Below are 20,328 nucleotides of genomic sequence, written 5' to 3'. Positions count from 1 at the left end.
TCAGTTTTTGAATATGTTTTGGGTAGAGATGGGTAGATTTCTGGATACACACGGCATAAAAGACATTGATTAACCATGATCATATTGATTGGGGAGGTCAGCTCAATCGGCTTTATGGCTTAGTCTTGTCCTACGTTCTGAACATATGTATGTTCAGAACGTAGCTATTCAGAGCACAATGACAAATAGTGTTTACAAGTATAGAACTCTCACAACACCAGCTTACAGTCCAACAGGCTTATTTGAAATCACAAACTTTTGGAGCAGTGCTCTGAAAGCTTGTGATTTCAAATAAACCTGTCTGACAACAACCTGGTGTTGTTGTCTTCCAACTTTGACCACCCCAGTCCAACACCAGCACCTCCACATCATGGTAACAAGTAGACACGTCCAGTTTAGTGTTCAATAATGGGTGCTGGGACATGACTCTGAAAATGAGGTCTTCCGAATTGCAACGGGAAAAGAATTGGTTGACAGCACATTCATTTCCGGAGCAATGTGGTATAACTATTTTACAAGATTAATCTGCTGTACATTTACTTCAGCGCATTTCCATTCTAAACTTGCACGCACAAATGTCAACTCCTGTGGCGTGATGCCCCCATTTTAAAGAGAGGCCTGCACAGATCGAGGCAAACGTGAAACAATCCCCGGCATGTCGAGCAAACTATGACCCAATATTGGAGCATTTTATAAATAAAAGCAACACAATGTACTGCTGTTTATGTTGCAAATGTTTCATAAATGTCCCATAAGCAGCAGTAGACCATTCTGGTCAAAGTACAACCAGAATAAATAGTTCTCAAAGTAAAACAGTTTTACGATTATTGATTCCAGCTGATTCACTGCCTGGAAGCATTTCCAAGACAATATTGGGATCTAAATAAGCAGATGCTCCACATCTTGTTGCAAATTTTGCAGAATTAATCAGCTTAAGCCAAATGTTCTTGACAGATGATCTTATTTTCTGTGTTGTTAAACATACCACTTTACTTGGTATGGTTGACATTTCATATCGTATATCATTTCATAAAAATCTACAGCTTAACTTTCTGCGGCATTTTTTTTTGCACTGAGTGAAAGGAAACAGGCTGTTTATGGGGTTTTAATTATACTCTCTGAAAACATGACTAGCAGCAGCTCTGCATGTGTCCTGTAACCCACTTACAACATCCGATTTCTGAAAATTAAAAGGTGCAGTGCCTTTTTTTTATTGCTGCTTTCTGGTAAAACCTGTTTTTCTTTCAAAAAGAAAATGCGCAACAGTATTTAGCAAATATTTGCCACACTGGAGTGAGGCTAACTAATACCACAGATGGCATTTGAAGCTGCCACAATCTTCTTTCGGGAAAATAAACATGACTCTGTGAATTAATGTTACCACCTAATTATGAATGTCAATAAAATATCTTCAATTAGTTTGTTTTGGTTTTGTATACGAGCTCGGGAGGCTCAAAGAGAAGTGCACAAAATAGGTAACTATTGTGGATGTATTCAATTTTCTTGATTTGGGGCGAATGGCACATGTAACAATTAAATTCAGAGCAGCATATAATGTGGTTTAGAGGAACACAGACAAAAACCAAAACTTCTGTTTTTTTTACCAATTTTTACAGAGATGTACGTTTAATTTATTCCAGTCAATAATTGAAACAACACCTCTCCTGATTACAATTGTTCAATCCTAGGCAATGGCCTGGTGGTATTATTGCTGGACTGTTAATCCAGAGACCCAGATAACATCCTGGGGATGTGGGTTCGAATCCTGCCATGACAGATGGTGGAATTTGAATTCAACAAAATATTTGGAATTAAGAGTCTAATGATGACTGTGAATCCATTGTCAATTATTGGAAAAACCCATCTGGTTCGCTAATGTCCTTCAGGGAAGGAAACTGCCATCCTTACCTGGTCTGGCCTACATGTGACTCCAGATCCACAGGAATGTGGTTGGTTCCTAACTGCCCTCTGGGCAATTAGGGATGGGCAATAAATGCCTAGCCAGTGATGCCCTCATCCTGCGAATGAATAAAGAAAAAAAAAAATCTGCTTGAGGTTCTTTCAGTGTGTTTGGTTAAAGTGAGGACTGTGGGATGGATAAGCTAACAATTTTGGTGGGGCAGCGATGGTGATGACAGCGGGCCCTTTCACATGGCAGCAACTGGGTGCCCTAGCAATTGGAATAGTACCTGCACCATTGTGGAGATGGGACCTGGGACTCTGAGATCTGGACTTTTTAATCTTGCTTACCTCTTGGCTCTGTTAAATCTTTTAATTCTGGTTTTTGTAACCAGTGAATGGCGGCTTTGTGCACTTTTCACTGTACTTATGTATTCCCATACTCAGTACATGTGACAAGTAAATAAATCTAATTGAATGGCACGGGTAATTTAGGAAGCCAGGAAAAGGTGAAGAGGTAGCTTTGTTGATTAACGGTAGCGTTAGTACAGAAGACCCTAGCTCGGGAGTCAAGGATGTGGATGGGATTTGGGTAGAGATGAGAAAATTGTATAGGTTAAAAATTCACTTGTGGGAGTGGTGTCAGGTCCCCTAACAGAAACCCACATGGTAGGGAGGAAGTATAAAGGAGGAAATAATTGGTATGGTCAGAAAGCTCTGCCAATAATCATAGGGAATTTGAATCTACATACAGCCTGGAAAAGTCAGATGGACAAAGGGAGCCCGGATGAGATGTTTTCGGGATTGTTTCCTAGAATAGCATGTTCTAGAGCTGACCAGAGAGCAGGCTATACAAATGCTGCTATCATGCAATGAGATAGGATTGATTAATGACCTCCTAGCGAATGTGCCCTTCATTGGTCCTGGTTGGGTGAATCTGAAGGTATTTCTTGATTTGGCAGATAGACCAAGGGTCTTCTTGACAGACGCAAGTGTACCCTCATTGACCTGAACATCCAAGGGGCTGGAGTGGGTAAAAGCAGGGTTGAAGTGGAGGGCCTGGCCATCTCTGGAGTGTTTTGGGTGGAGACTTCTGAGGGACATGTGTTTGTGATTGCCCCTGCACTTGGGTGCCTCCTAGCACCACCTTTTATGGTGAGAGAATTTGAGTACATGAGCAGGGAAATGATTTTGCAATTGTACAGGGCATTGCTAAAACCCGGTAAAAGCAATCAGAACACGATTGAACTCTACAGTCAGTTTGAGGGAGTTAAGAATGAGCCTGAGTATTTTTAGACACAAACAAGGGCAATTACTGGGGCCTGAAAGCAGAAAGTGAAGTGACAAATAAGGAACAGATAAATAGAGATGCAGTGGCAGACATTTGCAGGGATATTTCGGACTACACAGAATTGATACATTCCAACATGAAATTAAAAACTCCAAGGAAAGGACCAACCATAGCTATATAGTTATTCAAAAATGTTAAAGATAGCACCAAACTTAAACAGAAAGCATATATTTGTGCAAGATTGGGTGGCAGGTCAGAAGAATGGACAGAATATAGGATGCAGCGGAATACGAATAAAAGAGCAATTGGGAGGGAATAAAATTGGAATAAGAGAGAAACTAGCTAGAAACGTAACCATTTTGATGATATTTTAATAGATTTTCAAAAGAAAATAGTTAACAAAATAAACATTGTTTTTTACAGGAAGTGAGTTTAGGGAATTAATAATGGAAAATAAGGATGTGTCAAATGAATTGAAGATGCTGGAGGATTTGAGTTATGAGCAGAGGCTGGATAGGCTGGGACTTTTTTCACTGGGCCTTAGGAGGTTGAGGGGTGACCTTATAGATGCTTGTAAAATCGTAAGAAGCATAGGTGAGGTGAATAGCAAAAGTCTGTTCCCAAGAACAGGAGAGTTCACAACTAGAGGGCATAATTTTAAGGTGAGAGGAGAAAAATTTAAAAGGGATCTGAGGGGCAACTTTTTCACACAGAGGGTGGGTTGCATGTGGAATGAACTGCCAGAAGAAGTGGTAGATGCAGGTATAGGTACAACATTTCAGACATTTGGGCAGGTACATGAATAGGAAAGGTTTAGAGGGATATGGGCCAAATGCAGGCAAATGGGACAAATTTAGATTTGGAAATTTGGTCGGCATGGATGAGTTAGACCATAGAGTTTCTGTGTTCTATGATTCCATGACTGTATAATAGATATTTTTCGTTGATCTTGATGATATAGGAAATAAGTAACATCCCAACAATAGCTGTAAATCAGAAAACGGAGAAGAGGGAGGAACTCCGGAAAATTACTCACCAGAGAAGTGGCACTCAGTAAATTTTTGGAGCTATGGCTGAACCATCCTTGGGTCCTGATGGAATTCATCCCAGAGTCTTAAGGAGATAGTTTATGTGTTGGTTTTAATTTTCCAAAATTTCCGAGATTTGGTGAAGGCTCCATTTGATTAGAAAATAGTGAATGTAACTCCTTTGTCCAAAACGGCAGGGAAGCAGGAAGCTACAGGCCAGTTGCCTTAACATCTGTCATAGGGAAGATGTTAGCATCCATTATTAAGGAGTTATAGCAGACGACTGAGAGAAGCTCAAGGTAATCCGGCAGAGTCAACATGGTCTCGTGAAAAGGAAATCGTGTTTAGTCAACTAATAGAGATATTTTAGGACATAACATGTTATGGATAAAGGGGAACCGATAGAACTACTCTACTTAGGTGGAAGGTATTTGAAAAGGTGCCACATTAAAGGTCATGATAGAAAATAAAAGCTCATGGTGTAGAAGTCACAGATTGTTTGAAGATTAGCTAGCTACAAGGAAACAGCGAGTCATAATCAATGGATCATTTTCTGGCTGATGAAATGTAACAAGAAGTAAGCCACAGGGATCAATGTTTCAGCAAGGAAAATTTGAAGATGAATTAGGTGGACAAATCAGAAAGGAAAACTTCAACAAATCACACTGTTTCCCAAGGCACCCTTTTGTGTTATACTGTGATAACCCGTAGAAAATTCGTGCTGAGTTTGTTACAAGCTGTAAAATTGAATGTAGAGGGCTACTTTATTCATGCACATGTCAGGTAAAGTGAGACATTGTAGATTTTACTATAAGAACTTTGATTATATATGAATTTGCTGTAAATGCATTTAATTGTACAGTATATACATCAAGCACACAATTTTAACATTTGCCCATGTTGAATTGAATTGAATTGAATTAACTTTATTGTCACATGTACTGACATGAGTACAGTGAAAGGTTTACATGTTGCCACATATGGCACCACCTCAGGCACATAGATACCTAGGTACAAAATTCTTGAGTACAAATTCTGAAGAAAAAAGATGAGAAATAATAAAGAAATGAAAAGTTAAGAATAACAGTCCTTCCATGACTATATAATTAAGAAAAAACATATTCAAACAAAGACAACTTAGGACAATGTCCACTTAGTCCATTTCAGGGCTCTGGGCTCAAGGACCTGACCTCCACCTCCTTTGCAGGAGGAGAATGGTCAAATGATGCTGGGAGAGTCCTTCGGCTTAAAATCTTTCCCAGGCCACCACACAGATTGGCTCAGTGAGTGGACTGTGAGTGAGGCAATGGAAATAAAATCTCCTGAGCCTTTGGCTAAGGTTCCTAAGTTGCCACAGATGTCAGGCAATCCACCATCTTAGTTGGAGTGTTTTGTGTGCCAGAATTGATTGTACACTATAGCACCAATGTGACACCAAGAAGATTATGTTAATGAGGATGGGAGAGGGACATGGAGGTGGAGATTCTGTCACTGTTTGAGTCACACCTTGGCAGCAATTGAGGAAACTGTGCTTGCTGAAGGCCAATCATCTCAACGCCAGCATTTAACAGGATCGTGGGATTGTTATGTCACAGAAGGGAGTCACTTGGCCCATCATATCTGCACTGGTTCTATCACCTCGTGCCAATCTCCTGCCTTTCCCTCATGTCCCCACGTACCATTTCTGTCCAAATAATCATCCAATGCCCTCTCAAATGCCTGTCTCCAGCACATTTCCAGGCAGAGTATTCCACATTCTAACTATAGCCTGTGTGACAAAGTGTTTCCTCACATCACCTTTGTTTCATTTCCACATTAAATCTATATCCTGTCATTCTTTATTCCTTCCACGAAGGTGAACGGCTTCTCCTTATCTACTTTGTCCAGCCAGCCATGAGTTTGAAAAACCTTCAACAAATCTCCTCTCAGTCTTCACTCCAAGGTGAACAGTCACGACTTCTTCGGTCTATCCTCATTATGGTAGTTTTTCATTTGAGGAAGCATTCGTTTAAAAGAGAAAGGGCATAACACAACAACAACTTCTACTTACATAGCAGCTTTAACGTAACGAAACACGCCAGGGCATTTCAAACGAAATATGGCACGGACTCACACGAGGAAATATTGGGTTGAGGGGAATGGCGAAAAACTTGGACACTGAAGTGGGTTTTAAAGAAAGAAGGAAAGAGAGACAGACAGACATAGGCAAGGAATTGAAGAGCTTAGGGTTGAGACAATTGAAGGCACAGACACCAACAGGGAAGAGATTTAACATGGAGGATGCTCAAGAACCATATTTAAAAATAATGGCTTCAGTTGATGAAACTGGGGCAATCCTGGTATTTCCTCCTTTACCCAGCAGAAGAGGCACTGCAGCAAGACAAGGTGATGATCTGATGTGAATGTTGAAGCTTGTTTCCAATGCCTGAAGAGTGCCCTGAGGTGAGCTGGCTAATTTAGTTGATTAGTTTGGTATGGTTGATACCATGGATTGGCTCCTACGTTTGTAGGCTAAATGCGAGTCACTCGAGTTTTTTGTTTGGAGGGATTCTTGCCATGAGGCCCCAGTGTGCCTTGGTAACTACTTACTCCATCCCTATGGTGTCTCTCACATCTCATTTTATCTCCATCTCACCACGTGCTGTCCCCAAAAGATGGCATCTGCACATGCCATCTTTAAAAGCCTGTTTTGCACCCAGACAGATATGGTATCAGCTGCACACTTCACAATCTTTGCCATAGGTATGGCAGATGTTGGGGGGAGGGGGGAGATGTTGGTGTGCCATGTTTTGTGGCTCAGGACCTAAAGGTTCTGCAGATTGAGGTGGTGCAAACATGGGATTTCCTCTTCCCTTAGGACACCAGACCATGCCAGCCTGCTCCACCATTGCCATCTGGGTCAGTGCAGACTCCGTCATCTGGAGGAATATCCAGCACTGGCAGGATAAAGGCCTATGTACCTCTTCACTCCGCCAATATAAGTGCCAATATGTCATCCTCACTTGATCTCTGCAACTGTACCCACCACCACCAGTTCTACTCTCACTATTGCTTACCACCCCCAGCACCCACTAACCATGTACGCCCTCTGTGCTGCCTCGCCACTCACTCTGGAACCACCTCTCCACATGCACTATAAGTAACAGCTGTGCCACACCCCCTCCCCTTACAACTCCCGTAATTCCTGCCTCTCTCTCTCTCCCTCTCAGTCCAGGAGGAGACTCACACCCAGTAGGGCAGATAGGGTGGACAGATGGTGTGCTGCCCGACATGCAGCTCCTCATCTGTTATGAGGAGACCCTCCTGACTTTGATCGCCTCGAGTGGCCCGACTGACCAGCTTGAATCCCCTGGACTGGTATCGGAGGCTGCCCTGGACTTCCTGTATCGGGACTCCCTAAGCAAAAACATTTACCCTTGACCTGACTGAGGCTTACTGATAACCATGTCAACCTTCCTGACTTAGTATGCTGTATGATGAGCCCGGTATCTCCGGCTGAAGGAGCAAAACATACAAAGGCAAATCAGTGAAAGAAGGGATGCTGTGCGAATCTAGGTCGACTCAGTGTGAGGGAAGGCTATGACAGCGAGATGCCTGGAGGTGAAACCTGGTCCAGTCCATGAGCCTGGTGCATGCTCTTGAGTACAGTGTCCTTGCTACAGCATTACACTGAGAGTCGGTGCAGGCCTGGGTACAGCATGGATAAAATGGGGCAGGAAGATACCAAGTTGGTCCACGATGAGGTAGATGATCTCGATCAAAGTTTCTTGATTATTATACGTGATATTACACAGCCCCACGCTCCCAATCAAACAACACTTGGAGATGCTTTTGCCTGGTCATTGGCAAAGGACATAACCACAAGACCATAAGAAATAGGAACGGGAGTAGGCCACTCGGCCTTTTGAACCTGCTGCTCCATTCAAAAGGATCATGCTGATCCAACATTCCTCACACGTATACTTTCCTGGGTTTTCCCCATAATTCTTGATTCCCATAGTCAGATTTGGCGATAGTGATCCCTGCAATTAGTCTGCCAAGTAGGTGCAAAATGATTCATAACAAATGGCCGAACTAGAGTAGATGTTGAACGATTCCTGACACGTGTGGAAAAAAGGCTTCGTTTACGAGCCAGCACCTTTGTGGAGAGCAGGGCGAACAAACGACCATTGTACAGCTTTGTCTTGCAATCAATTTGCAATTTTTTTTCCACGGTTGAACAATGCCAACAGCTTTTATGAGCACGAATGCACCCGACACTTTGAGTTTGCTTTCTTCATAAAATGCCACAGTTGCCAACTGGCCTACCTGTTGCCAAGAGTGAAAGTTCCAGACTCACTCCAGGCAAATAGAAAATGAGCGAGCATTGAGCAATATTTTGTCAGTGTACTGGTTTTGTGTGCAGCTGTACAGGGACACCTTTTATTGTGAGATTATTGTTGAGATTAGACCTTATAATTTGTAATATACCCAATTGTAATATGTTGCGAGTGTTTCTGCTGTCTGTGATGTTTGGCATTGAAGTCAGTCTAAATGCCATGTTACTGGAGTAATGGTAAAGGAACATTTTAAGCTACCATGGTTCAAGTGCACGTCAAAGAATATAGATTAGGCACAGAACAGGAGCATATTTGGATAAAGTGGGTGGAGGTGCTATGTCATATGTTAATAATCCAATAAAAATGAATGAAAACATTATGACTGACATCTATGACTTCATCTAGGACTGTGGGCACATTGGGTGACTAGTATGCTAACTGATGAGATCAGCTTTGCTACAGTTTCTTGTGCCAAGTTAACATTGAAATTCAACATGGATTTTCTGATTAGGAACATTTTGAACTGTTCAAAGTGGCTAGGAGTAATTACAGGCTGCAGACAGAAAAGCAAATTGGTAGGAGTGCGGGATTCAGCAATCCAGGATGAAATTGATATTTCCTTTGAAAATTAGTTTGGGCTTTTCATTTGTTTCAAGTAATTAAAATTAACTGAAACGTTAATTTTGAAGCGGGAAGTCTATCCACAGCTTCAGTTAGGTCGGACTTTTAGTTTTAGCAGACATGTTTGGATTTGCAGTCAGGGTTCGATAGGAATGTAGAATGTGCGAAACAAAGAGTCCAGCCTTGGGCTTATTGAATATCAGAGCAGGGTGGAAGGGCCAAATGGCCTACTGCAGCTCCTATTTCTCAAGTCCTTATTTGTGATATGTGAGCTAATGGCCAGAGTCCCAAAATAAGACATCAGCTTTTCTGGACTGAGATGAGAAATTCCTTGACTTAAAGGGTTGTAAATCTTTGCAATTTTCTATGTGAGAGAGCTGGGGGTGCTCAGTCATTAGTTATATTCCAGGCAAGAACCGATAGATCTCTGAACACCAAGGGAATGAAGGAATATGGGTAACGTGAAGAAAGGAAGTGGAGTTAAGGATAATTCTGTTATAATCATATTAAATCGTGGAGCATTCTTGAAGGCCGAATGGCCTACTTCTGCTCCTATTTCTTATAATACATTCTTCTGTGCAATGCAAAGTGGCTGGGCACTGTCGCATTGTGAAAATGAATTGTTGTGACGTTGCTTGCACATCAAAAGAAACGAAAAGTGAACACTGGCTTCAAATATTAATGATGGAAAGTTTATCCCAAGGATGTCCATTAGCTATTTGCTGTAGCTGGGACAGCCTTGTCTAGTCCTTACCTGTGAGGCAAGATCCTTTACAATTGCATATGCTAGATGGAATGGTCATGCTCATCAGACCACTCTAGGATGCTCTGTAAAGATTCAATGCCACCAATTCTTTTTATTGGTACCAGTTGCTGATATCCTGTGGAAAGGATGCCCAAGAGAAATATTTGTCAGAAGGATAAACAGACAGTTTATCACACAGTAGCTGATTGCCTTACATCTGAGTTACTTGAGAGTCCGTTGTAAGACTGTGGGCTGAATTAAAGCTAAGTACATATTACTACGACTGAAACATTCTGGTACATAACTTAGAGACAACTAACAACTGGTTAGCACCTCCTAGGAATGGTTATTTATAAGAGAATTGGCAGATCTTACCTTACAACGGCAGTTAACGCTTTTGGGTATTGACTGCCAGTACACAGCAGTGGAGAATTTCATCATAAGTTAAGGAGAAAGCAAACCCTGAAGGTCTTCAAAATTAAATGCATGAGGATGGCTCCCCATTCCATAATCTTCAGGCTAATTTGTCACTCTTTGTGGGATGTTGCTGATGTGCATTTGCCTAAATAACACATCAAAGCAAGGATATTATTAAATTGGAGAGAGTCAAGAAAAGATTTACCAGGATGTTGCTGGGGCTGGAGGGTTTGAGTTAGAGGGGGAAACTGGATAGGCTGGGACTTTTTTCACTGGAGTGTAGGAGGTTGAGGGGTGGCCTTATGGAGGTTTATAAAATCATGAGGGGCATAGATAAGATGAATAGCAAAGATCTTTTCCCTAGGCTGGGGAGGTTCAAAACTAGGGGGCATATTTTTAAGATGAGAGGAGAAAGATTTAAAAGGGACCTGAGGAGCAACTTTTCACACAGAGGGTGGTTCATGTGTGGAAAGAACTTCCAGAGGAAGTGGTGGATGCAGGTACAGCTTCAATGTTTAAAAGACATTTGGATAGGTACATGGATCAGAAAGCTTTGGAGGGATATGGGCCAAATGCAGGCAAATGGGGCCAGTTTAGATTTGGAAACTTGGTCAGCATGGCCGAGTTGGACCAAAGGATCTGTTGCATGCTGTATGACTTTATACAGTAATATATTACTCCAGGAGAAAATTAGCACAATAGTGAACTACCGCAACTTACATATTGCTCCAATGGCACTGGGCCTGAATAGAAGCAGTCAAGCTCGAATGATGTCCTAGTCTCGTTCCCTGCAATGATGTCCATTTTATTTCTGAAACTTCCTTACAAGAACATAAGGAGCAGGGGCAGGAATAGGTGATTCAGCCCCTTGAGCCTGCTCCACCATTTGATACAATCATGGTTGATCTCATCTTGGCCTCAACTCCACTTCCTGATCCACTTCCTATAACCCATTACTAGCCAAAAAATCTTTCTATCTCTTCTTAAATTTATTCAATGTCGCAGATTCGACCGCTCTCTGTGTTAGTGAATATACAATCCTTTGAATTTGAGGCTAGTTTAGTTTGGGAATGGGCGGGTTGGACCGAAGGATCTGTTTCCATGCTGTATGACTCTATGACTCATTGATCTCCAAGAGTAATTAAACATGTGAGAAGCCAGTGATCTGCTTCAAGGCTGTGATATGAATTATGATCCTGACTTTGGATCCCAGTTACCCATTGAAATACAACAGAAAGAGCAATTTGCTTAAATAAAGTGCAAGAACAGAAATACTTGGCATGGACACATACAGCTCTATACAGTGATGTGTAAAGCTGTAAGAAAGACACACAGAAACCTTGGTTTTGCACTGAAACATACGGAGTGTTTTTTTTTGTCTGTCTGGTGTCTTGTTACAGATAAATAATTTACGTTAAAAAAAAACTGTCACCCAATGGTCATGAGTGACCCATTTTTGAGTCGTCAATTGAGACTGGAATTCCAAACCAGTTGTAGTATCCCGATAGGATTTTCAAGTACCTTGCTCTATAGGTGTCCTTGTGCTATGTAGACTGCAGTGGTTCAAGATGTTAACTCACTTCTACTTCCTTCAGGCATGTTGAAGTTGGGTACATGCCCACAACCCATGGAAGAATTCTTAAAACTATAGCACTGGCACCATGAAATTCTATTCACTTGTGGCCCAACCCATCCCTAAAGTTTAGCTTCTGGCTCAATGCTTTCTACATGATGATACTTTGAGAAAGAATGCGAAATGAGCCCAGGTTCAGGACACATCCAATAGAAACCCATTTCAATTGCCTGTCAATTGCCAGTATCTGTGCTGTATTGTAACACAGAGCATTTGAGTTACAATTAATGCACATAGGAGAAGAGATGGGAAGGCAAATTTGCAGGAGCTTTCAAAGAGAAAACTAAATGATGACAACAAAAATGTTGATGGACAGTCCATCGATGGCTTGATTTCAAATGAGTTGCGAAATCACATATAACAGGACGTCAATTCTCAAAACCAGTTTCACACTCAGGCAGCAATGAGGACAGTTACCCTGACCGCAACAGGCATCTCTACCATCAATAAGGGCAAGGGCAGCAGATACATGTAAACACACCCACCTGCGTGTATCCTTCCAAGTGATCCACCATCCTGACTTGGAAATATATTGCTGCCCCCTTCACTGTCGTTGGGTCAAAATCTTGGAACTCCCTCCCAAATGGCATTGTGAGTCAACCTACAGCAAATGGACTCCAATGGGTCATAAAGGTGGCTCACCACCACCTTCTCAACGGCATTTACTTGCATAGCCAGTAATGCCTATATCACTAAAATAGTGATAAATCTGAGAGCATGGTAAAGTGATTTCTTTTTATCAGAATAAAGGTAGTTAGCTGAGCTTTTTATCTCTGCTTGTCTGTTAACAGAGACATTAGAAATTTAATTGTTTTTTCAGCATCTTGCTGAATTTTGGAAGTGAGTGATTCATCTGTCGACAAAGCTGGAAAAACCTAATGAAACTAACAGCAAGACGAGAGCCAAATATGTGACACTAATCCAACTCCGGGATAAATAGAGGAGCCTTCAGAGATGTGTTGAGCCTGTGGGCACAAGAGAGACCAGCGTTGAGGTCATGGAGTGAAAGAGGTAGGTGGGGCAAAAATCCAATGGGAAATTGAATTCTAGATCTCAAATTGTCAGTCCTTTTGCCTGTTCGTCATCCTATAAATCATTAAGGATTATTCTATCTTCTTTAGATACAAGCCTTTTTTTTTCAAACAAAGCAATATTTCAACAGATAGGGAAGTTCCCAGAGACGTATGTGCAGGAAGTTGCTGAAATAACTGTGAAAACTTTGGAAAGCGATGGCTTATTAACTATAATGTCAGGAAATCAGTTGTATGCTGTAAACAGATGATCCTCATGCTTCTTAAGATTGTTACTGATTAATTTTGAACAGATGACTTGTGACTGTTCATGTTCTGATCAAAGGCCAGTAATTCTATTGGAGATTTTACAAACGTTTAATCAGAAAAACATTTTATAATCTTTCCCCAAATCATACATTCTTTTGGGAATTGATTATGGCTTGATCTGTGGCTTGATTGTGGCTCGATCTGTGTTTTGATTGAGGGTTTCAAGTCAGGCTGAGATTTGTGTCATGTCTAATTAATCCTCTTTGTGAGTCACTCTCAGGGAACCAAATGTCATAGTTTTATTTCAAATGCCAAAATTTCACTTTGTTAATCTGGAAGGTTTGTAAAATAATGAGGGGTAATGGATAAGGTTAATGATAGGTGTCTTTTCCCTAGGATGATGAACTTCAAGGCTAGGGGGAATATTTTCATGGTGAGAGGAGAGAGATTTAGAAAAGACATGGGGACAATTTTGTTTTACACACAGGATAGTTCGCGTGTGGAATGAACTTCCTGAGGAAGTGGTGGATGTGGGCACAATTACAACGTTTAAAAGACATTTGGATAAGTACATGAATAGGAAAGGTTTGGAGGGAAATGGGCCAGAAGCAGGCAGATGGGACTAGTTTAGTTTGGGATTATGTTCAGCATGGACTAATTGGACTGAAGGGTCTGTTTCCGTGCTTTATGATTCTTTGACTCTATGGTGGTTATCATCCCATAACGTAATTCTCCAGATAATTTTACTCTACAATAATGTGCTGTGTTACTGTATAATAGTTGTTAAAAATTCTTTCATGGGATGTGGACATCATGGACAAATTCAGCATTTGTTGCCCATTCCTAAATGTCCTTGAAATGAGTGGCTTGTGAGGCCACTTGAGAGAGTAGTAGAGAGTTAACCCCATTGATATAACTCTGGGGTCAATGGGCCTTCCCTAACGATCATTTGTGAACCAGACGGATTTTTTACAACGGTATATAATTGTTTCATTTTCACTATTACGGAGACTTTCCAGTCCAGATTAATTAATACCTAAATCCCACCAACTGCTGGGGTGGGATTTGAACCTATGTCTCTAGAGCATTAGCCTGGGTCTCTGGATTATTTGTCCAGTAACATTACCACGACCATTACCCATCCATCATCCTAATGGTGGTCAGTGTTACTCTGTAGTTGTGGGCAGTAGCCATAGAATGGTAGGTACTCTGGGCTAAGCGGCTATGGTTATTTCACTTTTTAGGATAATTCAACTCTTGTACACACCATTGGCCTCTCCTTTTGGACGCTTTTCTTCTTCATGCTTCATAAAATATTTCTATGGCTAACATTTCATCTCTATTATGATTACTATCTTAGCTCCGCTGATATCCCATTAAGATAGTTGAAAGAATAAATTATCCATACAACATATTTTAAACTAAGAGTAAAAATCAGGCCATGATGTTATCAACTTGTTGAGATTATGCAAATGGAGCAAAATGCAATTTAGTCTTGACTTCATATGTTTCTCTCGATGAATTCAGCTTTACTTTAGTATTTGATTTCCGATACAGTGGTGTTTCCAGGTTTTAGGTGTCATAGGCAACAATATCCAAGGAAAAACAACACTGACGTATATAGTGCCTTTAACATATTAAAAACACCCTACAAGATAGGAAGGAGTATGAGGAAACAAGTCATGATAACATAAGGTGATATTAGACCAGATGGCCAATAGTTTGGTCAGAGAAAATAAAAGTCATGAACTGCAGATACTGGAAATCTGAAATAAAAATGGAAAATGCTGGAGAACCTCACCATATTGTGCAGCATCAGTTAATGTTTCAAGTCCAATATAACCTTCCTTCTGAACTCTGAAACTTGGTCAATGAATTAGGTTCAATGAGTGTCTCAAAGGAGGAAAGTGAGGTGAGAGGTGCAAGGAAGGGTTTTCCAGAGCTTGGAGCCTTGGCAGCTGGATACAATCCCCAGTGACAGAACGATAAATTGGCAAGGGCCAAGACATTAAAATTAGAGAGCAGATGCTGTGGAAGATTGTGGGGCTGGAGTGGATCACAGCAATTGGGTGCTGCAAAGCTATTGAGGTATTTGAGAACAAGGATGAGAATTTTACAATCAAGATGTTACTTGATTTGGAGCCAATGTAAAACACTAACCGTATGGGTTCATAAGTGAAAGGGACCTGGTTAGAGTGCAAACATGGACAGTGATGTTTTGAATGACTTCAGGTTTATTGAATTTAGACTGTAGGAGACTGGTGTATCTGACTGCATCCTGCCATTCTCTATGCCCACAAAGCCTAAACCTACCTCCAGCACACTGGGTGCCAACTTTCACTAAATTTTCTCATTGTTACGCTCAACTTATCCCTGAGACCATCTCCTGCTGCCTTGATTGCATTTTTAGTTTAAAAAAAGCACTGAAATTCCATTTGCCACTGACACTATTAACAGCTCCTTCTCCTGAACCATTGACCTCATTCCTTTTAATACTGTCACCAATGCCCTTTTATCAACATTTAAAAATTCTCATCCTTGTTTTCAAATCACTCCATGGCCTTTTCCTTTGCTAACGCTTCAAACCCTTTCAACCTTACAGTCCTTTGAGATCTCTGTGCTGTTTTAATCTGGCCTCTGTACATCCCCAATTTTAATTGCTCTACCATTGTTTATCATGCTTTTAGCTATCCAGGCGCTATACTTTGGAATTCTTTCCCTACACTCCTTCACCTCTCTACCTCACTTTTCTCTTTCAAGACACTCCATAAAAATTACTTCTTTTGATGAAGATTTTGATCATTTGCTGTAATGTGCCCTTATGTGGCTTGGTGTCATACTTTGTTCTATAAAGCATAAGGACATTTTATAAAGTGAAAGAGACTATTCAACTATTAACTGTGATCTCCAAGCATCTATTCCCTTCAAAGCCATTCAGTAACTTCCCTGATATATAAATAACTCTTTCTTTGAGGGCTATGATTCCAATAGGTGACCATTACATAATTCCCAAAGCTTTTTGCTTCAATCACTGCTTTCAGGCTTTGCTCCTTCCCACAGTGCTGAAACAAAGAATCCCAACTAAATTCCTTGTGATTGAGTTGTCAGTGGAGGATTCCATATTATATTGTCCCATTCTCCAGACATGGTCATGTCTGGCAAATGTACTAATCATTGTCTTGACTTCTTGTCCTTGAAGAAGTTAATGGACTTTTTGAACTCACTGTATAAGTTCAACTCTATTGTCCTCATTTGCACCAAGGCTATTGTTGTGGGTAAATCACAAGTTTCCCTTAATTCCGCGACTTATTTCGGAAATCTCACAGGCAATCAAGTACTGAAACAATGATTTAAACTTCATTACAGGTAGCAATCAAAATAAGATCCCTCACGTAAACAAGTTAAGCCGAGGAGATGGCAACAACTGCAGGAAATTAGAGTCAATGCAATGTGGAGCTAGAGGAATACAGCAGCTCAGGCGCATCAGAGAAACAGGAAAGTTGATGTTTTGGGTCGGGACCCTTCACCACTTGGCTATTACCCAATCAATGGTGGAATTTAGCCACGAACCCAACCAACAGTGTCTTCTTTTTGATGTCCACGGTTTGATCCTTGTACAGTGTTGTTCTTTGAAGTTCTGCTGCTGAAGAGGTCCAGTGTTGAGTTCTTTTGTCATCCTTCAGCTCTATGGTCTAATATTATTGACAATCTTTTAGACTTTTTTTCATCCAAATTATTACAACTTACCTTCTTATCAGAATTAACTTCCTTGTTCCTTGTTACATTTGGCATTGATTGTCTATTTGAAGACACAGGTTTTGTGCGATAAACTCATGAAATTATTCTGCAGGTTAATCAGTTGTCCTTGTGATATACAGCAGCCTTTTATCCAGCAGCTGCTAAGACAGTGTTGGTTGTGTAGTTTCGACTCCTTCTTCTCAAAGATGGAGCTAATAGTTTTCAAGTCCTGTACAAGTTTGTCCTTGTCCTTTAATAGTTTACTCCAGACATATCGCTGATTATTTCAAACCACAAACAGTTATCACAGTTCTGAAGTATATAATATCACTGCAATGATGTCAATAGCCAAGGATCCTTAGCGGAAACCAAACTGAACCTGGGCAAGTTATTCCTTTGCCAGTGCTGCTTGGTAGCACTGTTGACAGCTTCTTCTATCACTGATGATCAAAAAGAGACTGATAGAGTGGTCATTGGCTGGATTGGATTTTTTGTGGAAAGGACGTACCTTGGGAACTTTTCACGTTATTGGGTAGAATGGTGAGGCTGAACTGGAATAGCTCGGCTTGGGGCATAGATAGTTCTGGAACATAAATCTTCAGTGCTATTGCCAGGATATTAGCACAGCCCATAGCTTTTGCAGTATCTAGCGTCTTCAGCTGCTTTTTGATATTATCTGGAGTGAATTAAATTGGTTGAAGACTGGCATGGGTGATTTTTGGGGAATAATGACGAGACTAAGATGGATCATCTACTTAGCACTTCTGGCCAAAGAAGGATCCAAACGCATTGATGTGCTGGGCTTCCAAATCCATTGAGGTTTGGAATATTTCGGAAACCTCTAGCTCCTGTTAAATGTATAATCATCCACCACCATTCATTACCAGATGCCCATGACTATGGAGCTGAGATTTAATCAGTTGATTATCAGATTGCTTTAATGCTGTATATTAGCCAATCTCATTTGGTCCACCAACCACAAATTTCAGCTCTTCCAAAGCATAATTTCCAATGAGTCATCAGCCCTGACCTCACTGATTTACATTGCTTCCTAAAAATGTAGAGTCAAATTTCTCATTCTTATCCTCATGTTTAAATGCCTCAATAGACTATAGTTTTCTGCATAGCTTTGTAAAATATTGCAGCTCAACAAACAGTCCTCCAGCTCACCCATAATATCACTCCAATCACTTGTGCACTCCTGCCTTCATCCCACATTCTGGAATACCCTTTCTTAAACCATTGAATCCCTGCAGTGTGGAAGCAGGCCATTGGGCCCATCAAGTCCACACTGAACCTCCAAAGAGCAGCCCGCCCAGACCCAATCTCTACCCTAAACCTGTGACCATGCATTTCCCATGGTTAATCCACATGGCATGCACTTCACTGGACACTATGGACAATTTAGCATGGCCAATCTACCTAACCTGCACATCTTTGGACTGTGGGAGGAAGTCCTTGCAGATGAAGGGAGAATGTGCAAACTTCACACAAACAGATACCTGCGTTTGGAACTGAACCCAGGTCCCTGGTGCTGTAAGGCAGCAGGGCTAACAACTGGGCCACCATGCTGCCCTGAAATGCCCTTGACACAGCAACTCCCTTTTTAAACTTAAACATCTTCCTTAAAACCTACAATTTTTGACCAGGCTTCTAGTCATTGTTCTTATCCAACTCATTTTCTTCAAGGTTTTGGAGTAGATTTGTAGCTCGGGTTGTGGGTGTTGAGGTTGGTTGGCTCACCGAGCTGGTTTGTTGTTCCGCAGACGTTTCATAACCGTGCTTGGTAACATCCTCAGTGCAGCCTCTGATGAAGCGTCGGTGTGTTTTCCCGCCTGGTTTTTAAACTCTGGCGTCCGTTGTGATGGATTGCCTCACTTCCGGGTTTCCTCCGTAGTGGAATGTGTTTATTAATAGCCTGCTTCGTGGAGTGCCATGCTTCCAGGATTTCTTGTGCTTGTCTCTGCCTAGCCTGTCCCAGGATCTTGGTGTTGTCCCAGTCGAAGTCGTGGTTCTCCTTGTCCATGTGGATTGAGATGAGTGAGCATTGGTCGAGTCTTTTTATAGCCAGTTGGTGTTCATGTACTCTTGTTGTTAGTTTCCTTCCTGTTTCTCTGATGTAATGTTTCTTGCAGTCTCTGCAGGGGATCTTATAAATGACATTGGTCCTGTCCATGGTGGGGAGTGGGTCTTTAGTTTGGGTGAGTACTACTCGTAGGGTTGATGTGGGTTTGTGTGCCACTCTGATGCCCAGCGGTCGTAGAAGTCTTGTGGTGAGTTCTGACGTGTTCCTGATGCAGGGTAGTGTGATGAGTGTGTCGGGGCATGTAGAATCTTTCTGATGCTGTTCCTGTAGGCATCTCCTGACCCAGTTCTTTGGATATCCATTATCCTTGAACACTTGGAAGAGGTATTCCTCCTCCTCTTGGCATAGTTCCATGTTGCTGCAGTGTGTTGTTGCCCTTTTAAATAGTGTTCGCACGCAGCTTTGTTTGTGTGCGTTGGGATGGTTACTATTGAAGTTCAATACCTGGTCTGTGTGTGTGGCTTTTCGGTGTACTTTCGTTTGCAGTTCCCCATTTGTCTTGCGCTCTACCATGACGTCCAGAAATGGGAGTTGTTTGTTCTTCTCCTCCTCTCTGGTGAATTTTAATCCGGTGAAGGTGTTGTTTATGAGTTTGTGTGTCTCTTCTAATTTGGTTCGTTTAATGATGACAAAAGTATCCATAGTTTAGGTTGGATTTGCAGAAGGGCAGTCCTTTCCAGTCTTTGCATCACTGCTTCTGCTATGAGTCCGGAGATAGGCGATCCCATGGGTGTCTCGTTGATTTGCTCGTATGTTTGGCCGTTGAAGGTGAAGTAGGTGGTCAGGCATAGGTCCAGTAGTTTAAACATGTTGTCCTTGGAGATGGTTTCACTGGGGTTGTGTTCTTGTTCAAGTAGTGTTGTCATTGTTTCCCTTGCTAGTGATATGCCTATTGACGTGAATAGGGCGGTGACAACAAACGATATCATGGTCTCATCGTCCTCTATCTTTATGTCTTTGATGGAGTTGAGGAATTCTTGGGCTGAGTGGATGGAGTGGGGTGATTTGTTGACTAGGTGCTTGAGTCTCCTTTGTAGTTCTCTGGCTAATCTGTACGATGGAGTGCCTGGTAGGGAGACTATGGGTCTGAGGGGGACTTCCGGCTTGTGCACTTTAGGGAGGCCGTAGAATCGGGGTGTGTTGTTTCTTTCGGGTTTCATCCTTAAGAATTCTGTTTGTTGATCTGTCCTGTTTGTTTATGTCTTTGTAGCGTGTATAGGATTTTGTTGCCTAGTTGTGGTGTTGGGTCAGTTTGTACTGGTCGGTATGTG

The sequence above is a fragment of the Rhincodon typus genome, chromosome 9 (genome assembly GCF_021869965.1).
Source record: "Rhincodon typus isolate 14 chromosome 9, sRhiTyp1.1, whole genome shotgun sequence".
In the NCBI taxonomy this organism is placed as follows: Eukaryota; Metazoa; Chordata; class Chondrichthyes; order Orectolobiformes; family Rhincodontidae; genus Rhincodon; species Rhincodon typus.
The sequence above is the reverse complement of the archived record's forward strand: the minus strand, read 5'-3'. Positions refer to the sequence as shown.